Source organism: Tursiops truncatus, chromosome 6 (assembly GCF_011762595.2).
Source record: "Tursiops truncatus isolate mTurTru1 chromosome 6, mTurTru1.mat.Y, whole genome shotgun sequence".
Classification (NCBI taxonomy): Eukaryota; Metazoa; Chordata; class Mammalia; order Artiodactyla; family Delphinidae; genus Tursiops; species Tursiops truncatus.
The window spans coordinates 79,346,519-79,364,290 of NC_047039.1; the positions used below are offsets into that span (position 1 = coordinate 79,346,519).

At 43.1% G+C, this 17,772-nt stretch overlaps 1 long non-coding RNA gene and 1 pseudogene across 2 annotated transcripts; one reads left to right on the top strand and one right to left on the bottom strand.

Moving 5' to 3' along the window:
• Nucleotides 1-4,024: 4,024 nt before the first annotated feature.
• LOC101330258 (pro-neuregulin-2, membrane-bound isoform-like) overlaps nucleotides 4,025-17,772 on the bottom strand; it is a 46,182-nt pseudogene continuing 32,434 nt past the window's right edge.
• LOC117312649 (uncharacterized) lies at nucleotides 5,261-17,191 on the top strand. 2 transcript variants are annotated; one of them, XR_012332587.1, is made up of 4 exons: nucleotides 5,284-5,394; nucleotides 7,443-9,022; nucleotides 16,504-16,585; nucleotides 16,675-17,191. It is a non-coding gene; the product is annotated as an uncharacterized lncRNA (long non-coding RNA). The 2 variants fall into 2 exon arrangements; XR_004527034.2 differs by lacking the exon at nucleotides 7,443-9,022 and having other exon boundaries at nucleotides 5,261-5,394; nucleotides 16,504-17,191.

The window sequence follows — 17,772 nt, forward strand, 5'->3', positions numbered from 1 at the left end:
TGTTGGCCTACTGATGGGCGGGGCCATGGCCCAGAAGTGTCCTGGGGCTGGTGTGGGACGCTGGTGGGTGGGGCTGCTTCTTGATATGGCTGGCTGAGGGTCCCAGGTGACCCAGCGCTGGTGATGGCTCACTGTTTGGTGGGGCCGGATCCTAACATGGATGGCTGAGGGGCCCAAAGTGTCCTGGAGCTGCTTTTGTCCTCCCATTGGTCAGGGCCAGGACCCAGGGCATCCTGGAGTGACGCTGGCCTGCTAATGGGTGGGTGTGGTCTTGACATGGCTGGCAGTGGGTCTGTGTGGTCCTGGGGTTTGGTCAGCCCACTGGTGGGTGGGGTTTGGGCCCAGGGGGGTCCCAGGGCTGATGCCCATCCACTAGTGGGCAAGGCCAGGTCCTGAGGCTACTGCTAGCCCACTAATGGGTGGAGATGGGTCCTGGGGTCTCTGGCTGTGGGGGCCAGGGGTTGCAGATTTGGTGCTGGCCCGCAGGTGAGCAGGGCCAGGGCCCTGGTGCTCCTGGAGTTGGTGTTAGCTTGCTGGTGAATGCACCGGGTCCTGACACAGCTGGCTGGAGGGTCTTGGTGTTCATGGGGTTGGTGTCCCCCCACTGGTGGGTGAGGCCTCTTCCCAAGGCTAGTGTCAGCCCACTGGTGGACCTGGGTCCTGGGGTCTCTGACTGAGGGGCTGGAGGTTCCAGAGCTGGTGTAGGCCCACTAGTTGGGTGGGGCTGGGTCCTGGGCCATCTGGTAGGTGAGGGTGTGTCCTGGGGCAGGGCTGGGGCCTCAGGGGGTCCTTTCTGCTGGTGGGTGAGGTCGTGTCCCTGCCCATCTGGGACACCTGGCCTGGGGCCTCCTAGGAGGATGCTGACTGGCTGGTGGGCAGGTAGGTTCCAGCACTAATAAGCTAGAGGGAGGATTCCAGTGGTGCTTACCAGTGCCAGTGTCCTCATGGTGGGTTGAACTCCCCAAAATGGCGGCTGCTGGCATCTATGTCCCCAGGGTGAATTTCAGTTGCCTCCTGCCTCTTCAGGAGGCTCTCCAAGGTCAGCAAGTGGGTTTGATCCAGCCTCCTTTCAAATTACCGCTTCTTCCCTGGGTCTTGGAGTGTGTGAAATTTTGTGTGTGCCATTTAAGAGTGGGGTCTCTATTTCCCACAGACCTCTGGGTCTCCCTACACTGGCCTTCAAAGCCAAATGTTCCAGGGGCTTGTCTCCCCAGTGCAGGATCCCTGGGATGGGAAGCCCAGTGTGGGGCTTGGACCCCTTGCTTTTGCGGGAGAACTTCTGCAATTGTAATTATCCTCCCATTCACGTGTCACCTACCTGGTGGGCATGAGTCTTGACTAATTGCATCTCTGTCCCTTCTCCCCTTCTCATTGTGGTTCCTTCTTTGTAACTGTCAGCTCTTAAAAGACCTTTTTTGCTAGTCTTCAGGTTGCTCTCATGGATACTTTGTCTATAAATAGTTGCAATTTTGGTGTGCCTCTGGGAGGAGGTGAGCTCACGGTCTTTCTGCTCCACCATCTTGGCCACTCCTCAAGTCATTAAGTTTTGTTCATTTGGTTTGATTGCCTTTGGCTTTAATCTGAGGGCTGTACAGGCTGCAAAAAAAGTACTGATGGCTTTGTAGTATAATAAAATCAGATTTTAAAAAAATTAGCAAACAACTTCTTGCAAACAAAGCAAGGAAGTTACCTTGATATTGTTGGCAGATTACTGAAGGTGTATATTCCTATTGGGCCTAATGTATATTTCAGATGATGTGTAAAGGCAGGTGTTCGTTTTAAAGACCAAACGAAGCAGCCAAATCTCTGTTTCTTTCTTCTTTCTTCAGTTTTACAGGTCGGTGTTTTTCTCTAGGTTGTGGCTATGTATCTTTCTCATGTTTTCACCCAACATTGGAAAGATGAGCTACTGGCTTTCCAAGTCCTCAGATGTTTCCAAAGCATGCCCATTTTGTTATGGGTGACCCCATCTCCTCTTGGCAAGTAATTCTATAGAATTACTCCATAAGCAGAATTATAACTTCAAGTATTTAGGGAACAATTAAACTGACAAAGAATCCTAGACCTTGAGAGATCATCTAATCCAACCTTCTCATTAAAGGAAGGGACCTCCTTACAGCATCCCTGATAGATGTTCATCTGGCCACTCTGGGGACATTTCTTCTAACAGGGACTTGTCTTGCTCTTTAACTTGGTGATTTAATTATAAAGTACTCTGCCACTCTACAAATTCTCCCTGCATATTAGTGGCCTACTTTTCTGAACACTGTGTTCACTCAGTACTCTAAGCCATCTTAAGATGCAGACTCTATCACTCCCATTTTATTGATAGAAAAACTGAGGCACGGAAAGAAAATTCCCTAAGGTCAAACAGCTATTAAGCAGAAGAGCCCAGCCCTTGATCCCACATGCTTAGCCTGTATTTCCTCTCTATACTAAACAGAACCCTCACACATTATGACAGAAACCTATCTTCAGGTTGATCTTGATTGTCAATTTTTGGATAAGTTGTTCCACTAGTTAAGAATTCACATAACTCTTCTACTATCCAGCCCACATCTCTCTGAACTGCACATACGGTCTTAGGAAATTTTAAAAGATGTCTTCTTTAAGATGAACATATATGTCTATGACATCCTCCTGATGTACTAGTTTGATAAAGCCTTCAAAAAAGAAAATGAGATCAGTTTGCCACAACTATTTTTAGAAAAATAAACTTATTAAAATATAGCAAAGAAACTTGCACATAAGAAGCATGTGTTGAATTTTGAATTTTCATGAAGTGAACACACCTGGATAACTACCACTAAGATAAAGAAAGCATTACCAGTATCCATGGGCTGCCTACCCAAGGGCTGCCTATTCATGACCCATGACAAAACCTGGCACCAAGGCTACGCTTAGTAATAGACACAATGGTAATTAACCAAGCATGTTAAATTAGCTCTCTGAAGCATTTAGACTGTGGAATACAAAGAGGATTGGCCAGTTGGGAAATGAGGGCACATTAAAAACAGAGACACAGATATGTTATGAGAGGTTGAGCAGGTGGACCATAGGGTGAGAATCCAGTCTCTGACTTGCCTTGGATCCTGAACAACTCTCTGACTCCAAACTATGTGTATCCTTAAAATAAATCCTCTTTTTCTTAAGGTTCCCTGTTCCTTGTAATCAGAAGATACTAACACCAAAACTGTAAGCCACAAAGAATCCCCAACCTCATAATTTCAATTCCCCACTGGAACCAACTGGTAGTGGCTGCCTGGAGAACCATGGAAAATGACTCTGAGGCTGAGTTCAATGGAAAAGAGTATTGTGGTGTCTGCCATGCGGGCTTTTTTTTTTTTTTTTTTTTTGGTGGGGGCGGGGGTGTGTGTGGAAGAGAGGCAGGGATGGTGCCATGAACTTGCTATTCCTGTTCTTAGCCCATATGATGAAGAAATCAATAGATGGAAAAAACTGAGTAATTAATCCCCATATTAAGCTGGATATTTCAGTTTAATAAATATCCTTCCCTTAGCTGTTCCCCTCGCCCACTCTATATCTCAGCCACAACATTTTTATTTTTTTCTTTTTATTCTGCTTATTTGTTAGAAATAACACTGAAATGAACTGAAATGAACTTACCATCATTTCAAGTGTGTACTGGTTACAACTTAGCAAACATCCTTTTCAGGATGGGGTCATTTTATAAAGAAGATGGACTGTCCAGTGGAATGATTTTATTTTATCAATAAAAGTGAGACTTTTAAATGCCTTTATTATCATTGTACTGTATGATATAGACGATCATTTTGTATCACATTATTCAAGATAAATTTCAGGAACATCGGAGCCTCGCACACCTATGAGTATCTCAGAGCCAACTAGGCATGAACAGAGGAAGTAATACAATTGCTTTTGTTAATGTTCTCATGCAACAGGCAGAGGAGGTCAATGTTAGACCTGGTAAAACACATCTAGCTCTAGGTGAAATCTGAGAGAAGATGCAGCAACAAGAAAGCAGCACCGACTGGGCATGCTCCTATTCAGGCAGAGACAGGAAGGGAGTGGACGTACTGTAGAAGCTGGCCATTACGTAGTTTTGGCAGGGATCACCAGTAAACTCATTTGGGCACTTGCACAAGTATCTTGAGGGGTTTGAAATGTCTTTCACCATGAAGCACTTGCCTAAATTCACACAGAAAGTTTTCTCCTTCTGGCACGCTTGACAAGATGGCTTGTCCCAGTGGTAGATGTAGATGTGGATGAAGAAGTATTTGCTCCTTCTGTTGATACTGATATTCTAATGGGAGACTCTGAGGACACACACGTTGTCTCAGTTGAAGCTGAGACATGCCAGCGATGATCTCATTTGAGTCCACAATGGTGATATTGGCAGAGGCACTGTCATTTCCTAATTTGCTGATCACTTTGCACATACATTCTCCAGAATCAACCAGTGATGCTTTGTTAATGCGAAGTTCTCACTTCTCTGGCCTTTTTTGTACCTTGATGTTTTGTGGTTCGTTCTTTGGGTTTAATTCATTCCCATTCTTGAACCATTTGAATTTGAGAGAGGAGTATTCAGAACTGGTCTCTCACCGAAGCACTAGTTTCGAATCTGCTGCAGACTCCTGACTTTTCATCTCTTCCAAACGGGGAGGCAAGGCGCACCGCTTGCACAGCACCTGGCAGACCTCCTTCTTGAGGTTCCGGCCCGTCTCGAGAGGGGGGAAGGATGCTCGGAAGGCGGCCGCTGCTGTTGGCATCGGGCTCCATGAAGAAGATATACCTGCTGTCCTCCTTGAGCCGCCCGCAGGAGGGGAACGCGGGGTGGCCCCAGGCGCACGCTGAGCAGCGAGTTCTTCTTCAAGCTCCCGGCTTTCACCGCCCACTCCTGGTGCACCTTCACCAGATAGGGCGCCTCATCTCCGGCCTCGGCGGCGCTGGGCGCGGGGCCCGTGGGCAAGGAGGGCACGGTCCCGGGCCCACGGCTGGCGGCTGGCGCTCGCCTCCCCGCGCCCCTGCCTCGCCCGCCGCCCCCTTCCTGTCGAGTGCCCCCCTGCTGCCGCCGCGGCGGGTGCGCATTTCCCTCCATCACCACCGCGGCGCGCTGAGCCAGCTCCTGCACCGAGCCCACGCTGGGCGGGGACGCCTAGCACACTGAGGCCCCCGCGGGAGCCGCCTCCTCGCCGGCGGCCTCCCCCTGGCGCCACGGCCGCGGTCCACAGCAGCGGCAGAGGCGGGGCCGGGGCGCGGGGCCGGGGCGCGTGACCCAGTGACCGGTCGTCCCGGAGCGGTGCGGGGCGCGTCGCCGTCTCAGGGTGCGAGGTGCGTGCGGGCTCCTGGCTGTCGGTTCGGACTCTCCAGCCACAACATGTTTAACGGCCAGTCTCTTGAGCATATAAAGAGGTAAGGCACATCTTACAAACCAGATATGACTGCATAAGCCAGATGTTTTACAGCCTAGCCAAGTCATATGGGCACTTCCCCACAAGAGAGAGAATTGCTCCTGTTAAACTGATGAGGCTTCACTACACAGAGGGGAAAGCACTTCTGTTCCTCTTGGGAAAGGCATGTGAGGATTAAGTTTACACTAGGTGAAAATAATTCAGTAACAATCTAAACTGTATGGGTCAACTTCAGGTTTGTAAGAGCATGAGATTGAAAGATATGCTTACAAACGTCCTGATTAAGATACTCATGACAAGAAGAGAAGCCTTTTTGAAATTTGTATTTCGGGATCATATATCACAATTCATATTCCCAATTACTAATCATGTCAGCCAATCAGCTTTTTAGAGCTCCTGTGATGGTGAGACATGCCTGTGCTAGCTCTCCCAATTATAGAAGAAAACTACAAAAAAATTCAATGACTATGTGTTTTTTTCTGTGAAATACTGCCCTTCATTGGACAATTTTTAAATGTATTTTTATGGGCTATGAAAGAATCACATTTTAAACCAATAAATAATTTTATTTCTTATCTGTCTGCTAGGGAAATAAGGTAAGACAGAGAGAACTAAGTCATCCCTGACTAATAGGGGTTCAGAAAGTTTAACTGGCACAGCTATTCCAGCTGAACTGGTAAAGTGCTAAAAACTAGTTTGCCTTTAACTTTGACTCTGTTATAAAAAGTTGGGTCGGGGCTTCCCTGGTGGCGCAGTGGTTGAGAGTCTGCCTGCCAATGCAGGGGACATAGGTTCGTGCCCCGGTCCGGGAAGATCCCACATGCCGTGGAGTGGCTGGGCCCGTGAGCCATGGCCGCTGAACCTGCGTGTCCGGAGCCTGTGCTCCGCAACGGGAGAGGCCACAACAGTGAGAGGCCTGCGTACCCCAAAAAAAAAAAAAAAAAAAAAAAACCAGTTGGGTCAACAAAACTACATTCTTAAATAACTGCTCATTAAAGAGCTAGGTGGGAAGTACGTTCTTTGGGACTTTATAGGATCTGGCTAAGATTAACTGCACATGATACTAGCAACAAGCCTTTGGAGAAATTTTATGATTGCTCGACAAAGGCTGAGGAACCAGCCAAGGTACTGGTCCAGAACTCCTGGAGCTGAGGAATAGCCCACAGTTAGTAGTCAGCATCCAGCTAAGGCTGAAGGTGGGGGCCCAAGCGAGCATTGCTTTGGAATACTGCAGTGGGCTTCTTCACACCAGTGTGAAGGCTTAAGGCACACCCAAATGCACGTGATGAGCACCCGTAAATCCTAAGCATGAATATAAGGCTTCAACCTCCCTCTTCTCGTGGCTTTCATGCCCCTACTATGGAGTGAATCTAATTCAACCTTTCAGAACATTTCTGTTTTTCTTCCTTACCCTGCTTCCTGTCCCGAAACGTGGGTACTCCCTTGCGATTACACCTCTGCCCCGGTTCTCTACGTGCTTGACCTTTCAGAATGTCATTCACTCTCAGACCCTCCATTCCGACTTGTGTGTAGCTAATTCCTTGGATAATAGATCCAAGATCTATTATCTAGAAAGATCTAGCCTGATCTTTCTTCCTAGTTCTAAGCCCATATCTTCAACTGTCTATTAGATATTTCCTCACCTCCAACTCAATACATAAAATTTAGTTTGGTTCTTTTACCTCTTGACTTCCCCATTTCTTTTAATGGTACCAACTTGGCACTTTCATTCAGACTCAAAACCATGGAGTCATATTTTAATCTTCTCTCTCTGACTTTTAATATCCAAATTCTCAAATTCTTCAAGATTTGTTTTTTCTTGTTGCATCTACTCTTCCCTTCTCATTCCCACCATCACCACCTTAGTTCAGATCTTCATCTTATTTCCTTAATTCTAAGATGCCTACATTTTTGTAATTTTACATACTTAAAAATAAAGATTTGTTTTATAATCAGTGTATATGTTTAATGTGAGTTTTTTATTACAAAAATCTATCATGTTGGGCTTCCCTCGTGGCGCAGTGGTTGAGAATCTGCCTGCTAATGCAGGGGACACGGGTTCGAGCCTTGGTCTGGGAGGATCCCACATGCCGCGGAGCAACGAGGCCCATGAGCCACAACTACTGAGCCTGTGCGTCTGGAGCCTGTGCTCCGCAACAAGAGAGGCCGCGATAGTGAGAGGCCTGCGCACCGCGATGAAGAGTGAACCCAGCTTGCCACAACTAGAGAAAGCCCTCGCACAGAAACGAAGACCCAACACAGCAAAAATAAATTAATTAATTAATAAACTCCTACCCCCAACATCTTCAAAAAAAAAATCTATCATGTCAATAGTCTTAGAATCAAAATCTATGGCATCTCAGACCCAGATAACTGCTTCTACTTGTTCTTCTGGCCTGTATTCCCTTGCTTTTCTAATCTGTCCTGCACACTATTGCCTGATTAATCTCCTTAAAAGACTGCATTCATTGTGTCCAGTGGTTAAGACTCCACGCTTCCGCTGCAAGGGCACGGGTTCATCCCTGGTGGAGAACTAAGATCCCGCATGACGTGCGATGCAGCAAAAACAAAAACAAGAACAAACAACTTCAGTGGTTCCCATTCCCTGATAGGTAAAGTATGCAATTATGCCTAGGGGATCAAGCTGGGCATCGAAGGGACATCACAATCACACCCTGATGTCTTCCTGTCCTTACCAACATTATTTCCCTACCCAGATCTTTCTGCCATGAACACATCCTCCTCTGCCTCTGTTTGTGTCATTCCCCACAATTAGAAGGCTATTCCTCCTGCTACGTACACCCTACTCAGGCTTCAAGTCCTATGTCTGTTGTGAAACCTTATCTGAACACCCCATCCCGAAGTAATCTCTTCCTCCTCTAAATTCCTGTAGGACTTGTCTTGACTACTTATTTCACACTTATTATTAATTATCTGGTATCTTTGAATGTCTGTATATGTTTATGAGTGTAAAGCAATGAATCCGATGTTTTATAATGAATGGGAAAAAGTCAATCACATTAGTTCACATTCTATATGTCTTATTTCTCTCATCAGATCATAAATTCCTTGCAGTTAGCTCTATTAGGTATACTTGTCTCCCTTGAATTGTGATTTATTTAAGAAATATAGGGCTTCCCTGGTGGCGCAGTGGTGAGAGTCCGCCTACTGATGCAGGGTACACGGGTTCGTGCCCCAGTCCGGGAGGATCCCACATGCTGCGGAGCGGCTGGGCCCGTGAGCCATGGCCGCTGAGCCTGTGCGTCCGGAGGCTGTGCACCGCAATGGGAGAGGCCACGACAGTGAGAGGCCCGGGTACCACAAAAAAAGAAAAAAAAAAAGAAATATAGTCTACTAAGCACTGAGTTCAATGGGGGGATCACACCTCTCATCAGAGAGGCACCGCTACCCCTATTCTTTTCTCTATGGCTGGTCCAAATCACTTATATTCAACTTCTCCCGTCTGCCCTCCTCCAGCACCCAAGCTTATGATCGTAGTAGCACAAGACTTGCTCAGGCTTTAGAGTGAATCAAGCGTCAAGGAGCGGGTGGGTTGAAGAACAAGGAGAAACTTCGCGGTGTTCTAAGACAGATGTGTGGAGGCAGAAGGTCACTGCGATGCAGCGAAGGTGAGGGGACAAGGCCAGGTTGGCAGGGGCCTCGCATGATGTCATGCTAAGGAGGTCAGACCTTCTTTCTCCTCACTGGAATTGGGAGATTTTTTTAACCAGTGGAGGGACGTGAGCAGATTTGCTTTCTTAGAGTTGTGGAGGTGGACTGGGAAGAGGAGGAGAGACTAGAAGAAGGTAGGCCAGTTAGGAATCCTATTTCAGGACCTGGATACAGTGGCAGCTGTGGTGGTGGGAATGAAAAGCAAGAAGATGGAATCAAAAGAAGGTGGAGAAAGAATGGACAGAACTTGATGACAGAGATGAGACCGGAGGGATGACGATGGAAGAGAATGAGTGACAGAGGTTTCCACTTCAGTCTACAGCGTGGCTCCAGTGCTATTCCCTGAAATAGAGGAGAAGCAGGTTGGGGAGGGGCTGGAGTAGGTGAGAAGACAGTGAGACCTGATTTGCATATGTTGAATTTGTAGCCTCTAAAGGACATTTGCATGAGATTGGGGACATGGGGATATGGGTTGGAGAGACGGACTTGTGATAGGCACAACTCACTCAATAAAATGTATATCTGTCTTGAAATACCCTGCTCACTCTTAGCCCGAGGCATCCAACTACATTTCTTGTCCTACCTGTTTCACCAGATTTTTATAATGTTCCTGGCTCCCAGTTTGTTATACTTTTACTCTTGGCCAGTTCAGAACTCTTTTTATAATATTTTACGTATAGTAGTTATCTAAGTCTTAGACAATCAGACTCTTAGACATCACTTAATTTAATTTCATAGAGAGTGAAGTTCTGTGGAAGCTCAGGGACTTCAGTTTACTGCACTTTATGTTAAACATTCCATGGTGTTTCCTGGCCATGTTCCCCCTTTTCCAGCTCACTTCATCCAACTGCTCATGCACATAATCTTTTCTGCCCTCCAGCTTCTATGCTCTCAACCCCTTCTTTACACTTTTGGCCACTGCTTTATTCTTAAAACTTTCTTTTTTTTTTTTAATTAATTAATTTATTTTTGGCTGCGTTGGGTCTTCATTGCCATGCGCAGGCTTTCTCTAGTTGCAGTGAGCGGGGGCTACTCTGCTGCGGTGCGCGGGCTTCTCATTGCGGTGGCTTCTCTTGTTGCAGAGCACGGGCTCTAGGTGTGCAGGCTTCAGTAGTTGTGGCGCATGGGCTTAGCTGCTCCGCGGCATGTGGGATCTTCCCAGACCAGGGCTCAAACCCGTGTCCCCTGCATTGGCAGGAGGATTCTTAACCACTGCGCCACCAGGGAAGCCCAAAACTTTCTTTTTCCCGGGCTTCATGACATCTCCCAATTTCCCGCCTACCTCCAACCTCTCTGGCTGCTATACTTCCCCAAATGCCCACTTAAAAGTTAATGTTTCCTAGGATTCCCTATTAAGGCTTCCCTTCGTCTCATTTTAGTACACACTTAGTGTGACCTCATCCACTTGCATGGCTTAACAAACAACCACTAATATTATTTCTAAATTTGAATGTCTAGCCCAGTCTTCTCAGTCCAAACCCAAATATCCAGCTCTTTTTAGGACACCTTTATTCGGATGTGTTCCACAGACATTTCAAATCAACTTGCCACAGTGAATTTTCCTCTTCTTCCTCTTCTGTATCGGTGATGGTATTGTCACCCTCCCAGTAACCTGTGAGCCATCCCTGACTTCTCCTCCTTTCTCTTTCAGACTCATTCTGCCAGGAAATCTGCCTATTTTACATTTTAAATGAGCATTTTCCTAGATGAGAACACAGTGTGGTTGAAGATAACAAAAAGGGAGTGAGACTAGCCTCGTGGGAGAAGTTTTGTTGAGAAACATTGGGGAAAATGGTTGGATTATTAAGTGGGAGAGTACCTTGGAAGGTAACATTAAGGCCGCACAGAATATTTCAGAGTTGATGTGGTTGGAGAACCACCAAATATTAGGCAGATGGATGAAATGGTAATTTCAAGGTGCATTTTTTAAAAAGTCAGTCACTTGAAAAAAGGGAGTCAGAGCAACTATTACCTTTGTAACTAGGAGACAACCATTTCTTACACTTCATTGACGACATGAGGAAAAAAACCCAAAGAAGTTACAACTAGAAGCTCAGAAAATCTGACCCTGAATTTAAATGAAGTACAAGTGCTACTAAAAAATAAAAATAATAAGTTCTCTTTGAAGAAGACAAATTGAAATTACTCATTAGTGATATAACTAGAAGTAGACTGTGTTGAAAATAAGTGCAAGAATGACATCATTTGATTGAAAAGTGCTTATAAGCCAATTCCTTAACTGTAAATAATTTTAAAATCGAATACATATAGACATCTTTTAAAAAAATCACCAGGCTTCCTTGATGGCGCAGTGGTTAAGAATCCATCTGCCAGTGCAGGGGACACGGGTTCGAGCCCTGGTCCAGGAAGATCCCACATGCCGCGGAGCAACTAAGCCCGTGCACCACAACTCCTGAGCCTGTGCTCTAGAGCTGGCGAGCCACAACTACTGAGCCTACATGCCACAGTTACTGAAGCCTGTGTGCCTAGAGCCCGAGCTCAGCAACAAGAGAAGCCACCGCAATGAGAAGCCTGCGCACTGCAACGAAGAGTAGCCCCCGCTCACCGCAACTAGAGAAAGCCCATGCGCAGCAACGAAGACCCAATGCAGCCAAAAATAAATACATAAAATAAATAAATTTTTAAAAACTCACCAAATTGAAATGTAATGATGATTTCCTAAAACATCTGGATTTCCATATGCCTCAATAAAAATTTTAGGCTAAATAAACTCTGTTATAATATAATACACTATATGACATATTTATATATTGATAAACATGGTAATTTCCAGTTAATTTGGCTTAGATACTAATTAACTCAAAATAAATGCACTCCCCTCACCAATGTAGTAAGTCAATAGGTAAATAGCTGGGAGAAAAAGTACTCCAAGCCAGGCAGCTCTGTATGTTTCAGAAGCAAAGGAAAAAATAAAAACAGTCACAGTAAACACTGCATTTCCGGAAATAAACTACATTTATGAAGCAGAAGATTCAAAAAGTAAAAGCTAACCCTCTTTATGTGGTGAAAGCATCACTGAGAAACAAATAGCACCCAGAGAGTGACTACCAGTAGTTAGCAGTAAAAAAAATGACATTAGAAAAAAATGGCAGATGTGACAGATTTAAAACCAAAGCTTTCCTCTTACTCCTTGTCATTTTCTCCTTTTTTCCTGATTGCAATTTCAGTGATAAAGGTCTATTGATTGCTAAGTTACTTACATGAGGGCCTGGAAAGCACAATACTCGGTGAGGAGACACATTGATTTCCATCCTGTGGCACAAGCTCCGTACCTCGTGTTGTTCGAATCAATGAGGAGGGCAGCTATTTGTTCTCTTGGTTTAATTGCCACAGAGCAGTGATAAATAGGCATCTGATTTCCAGACTAAGTCTTCAGCCCCGGCTCTCTGAAAAGGAAGAAAAAAAAAAGATGACTCTAAACTCTTCCTGTATTTCTGGACAGTAGCTTGAAAGTAGGACAGTCAGTGTCTGAGTGTTACTTTCTGGTCTTTGATACACAATTCTACCTGATAATTTTATTTTCCACCAGGAAAATTATTTTCTTCCGAGTTTCTTGAAGGTAGAAACAAAAATCTACAATCAAAATCTCAATAGTCCTTTTCACGTTGTTTTCACACAGGTTCATTTAAAACATTTATTGATATGCTACTTAGAGGAAAGAACTAAAAGAGATTAAACTAGAGGATTTAAGGTTCTTTAATAGTCACAGGCCTCAACATACTTAGAACCCTTAGTTTCTTGAGATTGAAGGAATAATCAATATTGTTGCACTTTATCTAAGCTACATTAGGATAGAAAACTGTTGCTACATTTTATAAAGGAGGAACCTTATACTTTTGGTGCTCAGGGACCCCACAGCCAGATTGGTGGCAAGGGATATAGCTGATAATCTGCTTATTTTGATTTCATTGATATATGTTCATTTGAACACATCACCATCCTAGCCTTTTCTACCACATAACGTTACATTCTACTTAAGGAAAGCTAAAATTAAAAGTGATCCATTTTCTACTGTATAGCACAGGGAACTCTGCTCAATATTATGTAACAACCTAAATGGGAAAAGAATTTGAAAAAGAATAGATACATGTAATGTGTATAACTGAATCACTTTGCTGTATACCTGAAACTGTCACAACATTGTTAATCAAGTATACCCCAATATAAAAAAAAAGTTAAAAAAAAAAGAGTAATCCATTTTTGGGAATTCCCTGGTGGTCCAGTTGTTAGGACTCGGTGCTTTCACTGCGGGGGCCGGGGTTCAATCCCTGATGGGGGAACTTAGATCCCACAAGCCTCTTGGACAAAAAAAAAAAAAAAAGTAACCCATTTTTAGGAAGAGAACATGCTATACTGCCGTTTTTAAAAACTAATGAACAGAATGGGGAGCATATAGCCTAGCACAGGCTGACACATTTACTGAACTAGCACAGGCTGGCACAAACCAAAATATGAAATTGACTTAAAGAATCCTAAATAAAATATTAGTAAATAAAATCTAACTATGTATGAAAAGAATAATACCTAAATGACCTAATAATGTTTGTCTCTGGACTGTGAGGATGATCCAGCTTTAGAAGTCTTTTGATATAATATGTTATATTAACAAAAAAGAAAAACTAAATAAATTAGACTTTGAAAAAGCGTTTGCTTCACCCATTTCTAATTGAAAAAAAAAACAAGACAAAAGCTCTTTTTGTCATGTAGGATATCTGGAAACTTCCTTAACTCATTAAAGTACAACTACCAAAATCTGTAGCAAGCCTCACATGTGATGGTGAAACAAAAAACCTCTCATGCTATTGCCACCACTATTCACATTGCATTGAAGGTTGTAACCAGTGCAACAAGAAAAATATGACATATAAATATTGGAAAGTAAGAATTAAAGCTATTATTATTTGTAGATTATGTGGTTGTCTACCTAGCTATCCCAAGAGGATCAAATAAAATAACTCTTATAATGAATGAGAGGTTACTGAGGTGACTAGATACAAAATCCCTAGTAATAACGAATAAGAAAATGTAACTGGAAAAAGAAATCCCATTCACGAGGACCACAAAGACAACTGAGTACTTGGAACTAACCTAATAAAAATTGTGCAAGACTTATATGTGGAAAACTTACAGGAAGAATGTTGATTCTTCCCCAATAATCTACACATTCAGTGGGGAGCCCAATGAAAATTTTCACAAGATTTTTAATTCAACATGAAAAGCTGCTTATCAAGTTCTTCTAGAATAGAAAATAAACAAAAATAACCAAAAAACAGAAATTGAGGAAAAAAATGAGGTGGAGAATTTGCCCTACCAGATATGAAAACAATCTATAAAACTACAGTAATTAAAACAACGGAGTGTCAGAGAACAAATAAACTTATGGATTAATGAAAGAGAATAGAGTCCAGAAATTGACCCATGTATTCAAAGGAATTTAGTGTATGATAAAGGTGGAATTTCCAAACAGTGGGAAAAAGAAAGATTACTCTAAAAATAGTACTAGGACAGTGGGAGCCATAAGGAAAAAAAAATAAAGTGAATCACTTCCTCATCCCATACTCAGAAAAAAATCCAGATTGACTCAAGATCTGCATTTACAAAAGTATAGAAGAAAACACCAGACAATACGTTTATAATCATGGGGTGGGAAAGACTCAGTCGTCAAGAAAAACCAGACAAATTTTATTAAACAGAAATTTAAAACTCCTCAGAGCAAAAGACTGGGAAAAATATTTGCAACATATACCACAGACAAATGCTTAATAACTGTAATATATATCTAGAATTCCTACAGAGATGTGACAAAACATAAGCAAGCTAATGGAGAAAAAAGGCAGGGGAGAAAAACATAATTCTTAGAAGAGGAAATAGAAATATTTCTATAAATATTTGAAAAGATGCTCAACCTCACTAGCACTTAGGGAAATATACATGAAAACAAACAAAGAGGAATTATTTTTTGTCCATCAAATCTTACAAAGCTAAAAGGACTGATAATGTATAATAATGGTGATGGTGTTGGGGAAGAAAACTTTCATACTCTGTTGATGAGAGTATAAATGGTTGGAGGAACAATTTGGCAACATCTATCAGAATTTGTAATGTACATACTCTTTGACTCACTTCCACTTCAAGTCATCTATCATACATGTATACCTGTGTACAAAGATATATATACGATTACGATCATTGCACCTTTAAAAAATTGGAGATAACCTAAATAACTCTCACTAGGAGACTGGTTAAATAAATATAGAATATCCATACTGTAAAATACCATGTACTTGTTAAAAGGAATACCTAAGTATTCCTTTTTATCAGTATGGAATGTATCAGTATGGAATACTTCCTAAGGCATATTACTAAATGAAAAAGCAGCATCAAAACTATATGAATGGGCTTCCCTCGTGGCGCAGTGGTTGAGAGTCCGCCTGCCGATGCAGGGGACACGAGTTCGTGACCCGGTCCGGAGAGATCCCACATGCCGCGGAGCGGCTGGGCCCGTGAGCCATGGCCGCTGAGCCTGCGCGTCCGGAGCCTGTGCTCCGCAACGGGAGAGGCCACAACAGTGAGAGGCCTGCGTACCGTAAAAAAAAAAAAAAAAAACGATGTGAAGGGACTTCCCTGATGCTCCAGTGGTAAAGAATCCACCTTGCAATGCAGGAGACGTGGGTTCGACCCCTGGTCAGTGAACTAAGATCCCACATGCCGCAGGGCAACTAAGCCCAAGTGCCACAAATACTGAGCCCACGCCTCAACTACAGAGCCCGCATGCTGCAAACTACAGAGCCCACACGCCCTGGAGCCTGTGCACCACAACTACAGAGCCCACGCACCCTGGAGCCTGTGCACCACAACTAGAGAAGAGAAAACATGCCCCACAACTAGAGAGAAGCCTGCGCACCACAACGAAGAGCCCGCACGCCACAACGAAAGATCCCGCATGCCTCAACAAAGATCCCGTGTGCCACAGCCAAGACCCGATGAAGCCAAAAATAAATAAATAAATAAATAAATAATAAATAAATCTTTTAAAAAGCTATATGAAGTGTGATCCCACGTATGTAAAAAATTATCTAATCTATATTCTATGCATTTTATAGACAAGTATGGATATGTAACTAACCATATTGTAGTCATTAAACCACATGTTTTATTCCTAAAGCAATTCAACATTCAAAAAAGCACAATTCAAACAGGATTTCCAATCTTCATTTATGCCTCTTAAAAACTTAGAGAATTCAGATATATAGTCTTTACTATTTTAACTATTTTACTATTATGACACCCTTTAGTATTCTCTCTATTCTTTGCTTTTCCATATAAATTTTAGGATCAACTTGCCAAGTTCCATGAGAAACTCCATTTGGGATTTTTATTGGTTTAATTAATTTTTAAAATTTCTCTGTCCCTGTAGACTGAAAACTGCTTGATGACAAGAGACCACACCTGTCTTGTTCTTACTGTGTTCACAGCACCTAGCCAGTGCCTAGAGGATAGTAAGTACTCAATAAACTCATTCTAGAATGGTTGGATGAATGAATAAATGACCTACAATAGCATAATGATAGTATAAAATGTTTTATAGGCGTTAAAATTTTATTTTGGGGCTTCCCACCACTGGTGGCGCAGTGGTTAAGAATCCTCCTGCCAATGCAGGCGACACGGGTTCGAGCCCTGGTCCGGGAAGATCCCACATGCCACGGAGCAACTAAGACCGTGAACCACAACTACTGAGCCTGTGCTCTAGAGCCTGTGAGCCACAACTACTGAGACCACGTGCCCCAACTACTGAAGCCCACGCACCTAGAGCCAGTGCTCTGCAACAAGACAAGCCACCATAATAAGCCCACGCACCACAACGAAGAGTAGCCCCCGCTCGCCACAGCTAGAGAAAGCCCGCGTGCAGCAACGAAGACCCAAGGCAGCCAAAAATTTTAAAAATTAAAATTTTTTTTAAAAAGAAGGTATGCGCATGCATTGTTTTAAAAAATTTTATTTTCAAACTATAGTAAATTATGGGAAAATGTTCACAATGTATTAAGTGAAAAAAGTAGGCTTCAAAAATTTTTAAATAAAATGATCCTAATATTGTAAAAAAAAAATCTATCTGTTTATATATACTATACATAAAGTTTATGTATGCATTAAAAAAACTAAGAAGGAAATAGAAAATAACACTGGTTGGGTGGTAAAATTGCAGATTGTAATTTTCTTATTTATACTTTTCTAAATTTTCTATAATTAGCATACAGTACTTTTACAATAGAATAATAGACATAATTTAAAATGATTAACAAAAGAAAATATCACAATATTTAAAGTTTCTGGGATAGTATGAGAGGGAAGTGCTAATTTGATAAGTTCAGGTGATTAGGTTGAGTTACTGTATTCTAGTTAAGGCTGGAGTTTTGTTAGTGGACCAAAGGAAAATTTTAAACTTTTTTTTTCACTTGGAGTAGAACACATATACAAAAAAGGGGCAGAAATCATAAGGTGTACAGCTCATGAATCGTTACAAGGTGAACACACTGTGTCACCATTGCCCAGGTGAAAATGGACTGTTAGCAACATCCCGAAGCCCCTTTCCAAGCACTGCTTCCTCCCTCCTCCATAGAAGCTGCTCACTGGGTTTTGCAGGACCTCCAGGCTCAGGTTGCCAGGCAAATTCAGGGAGGTCCACTGG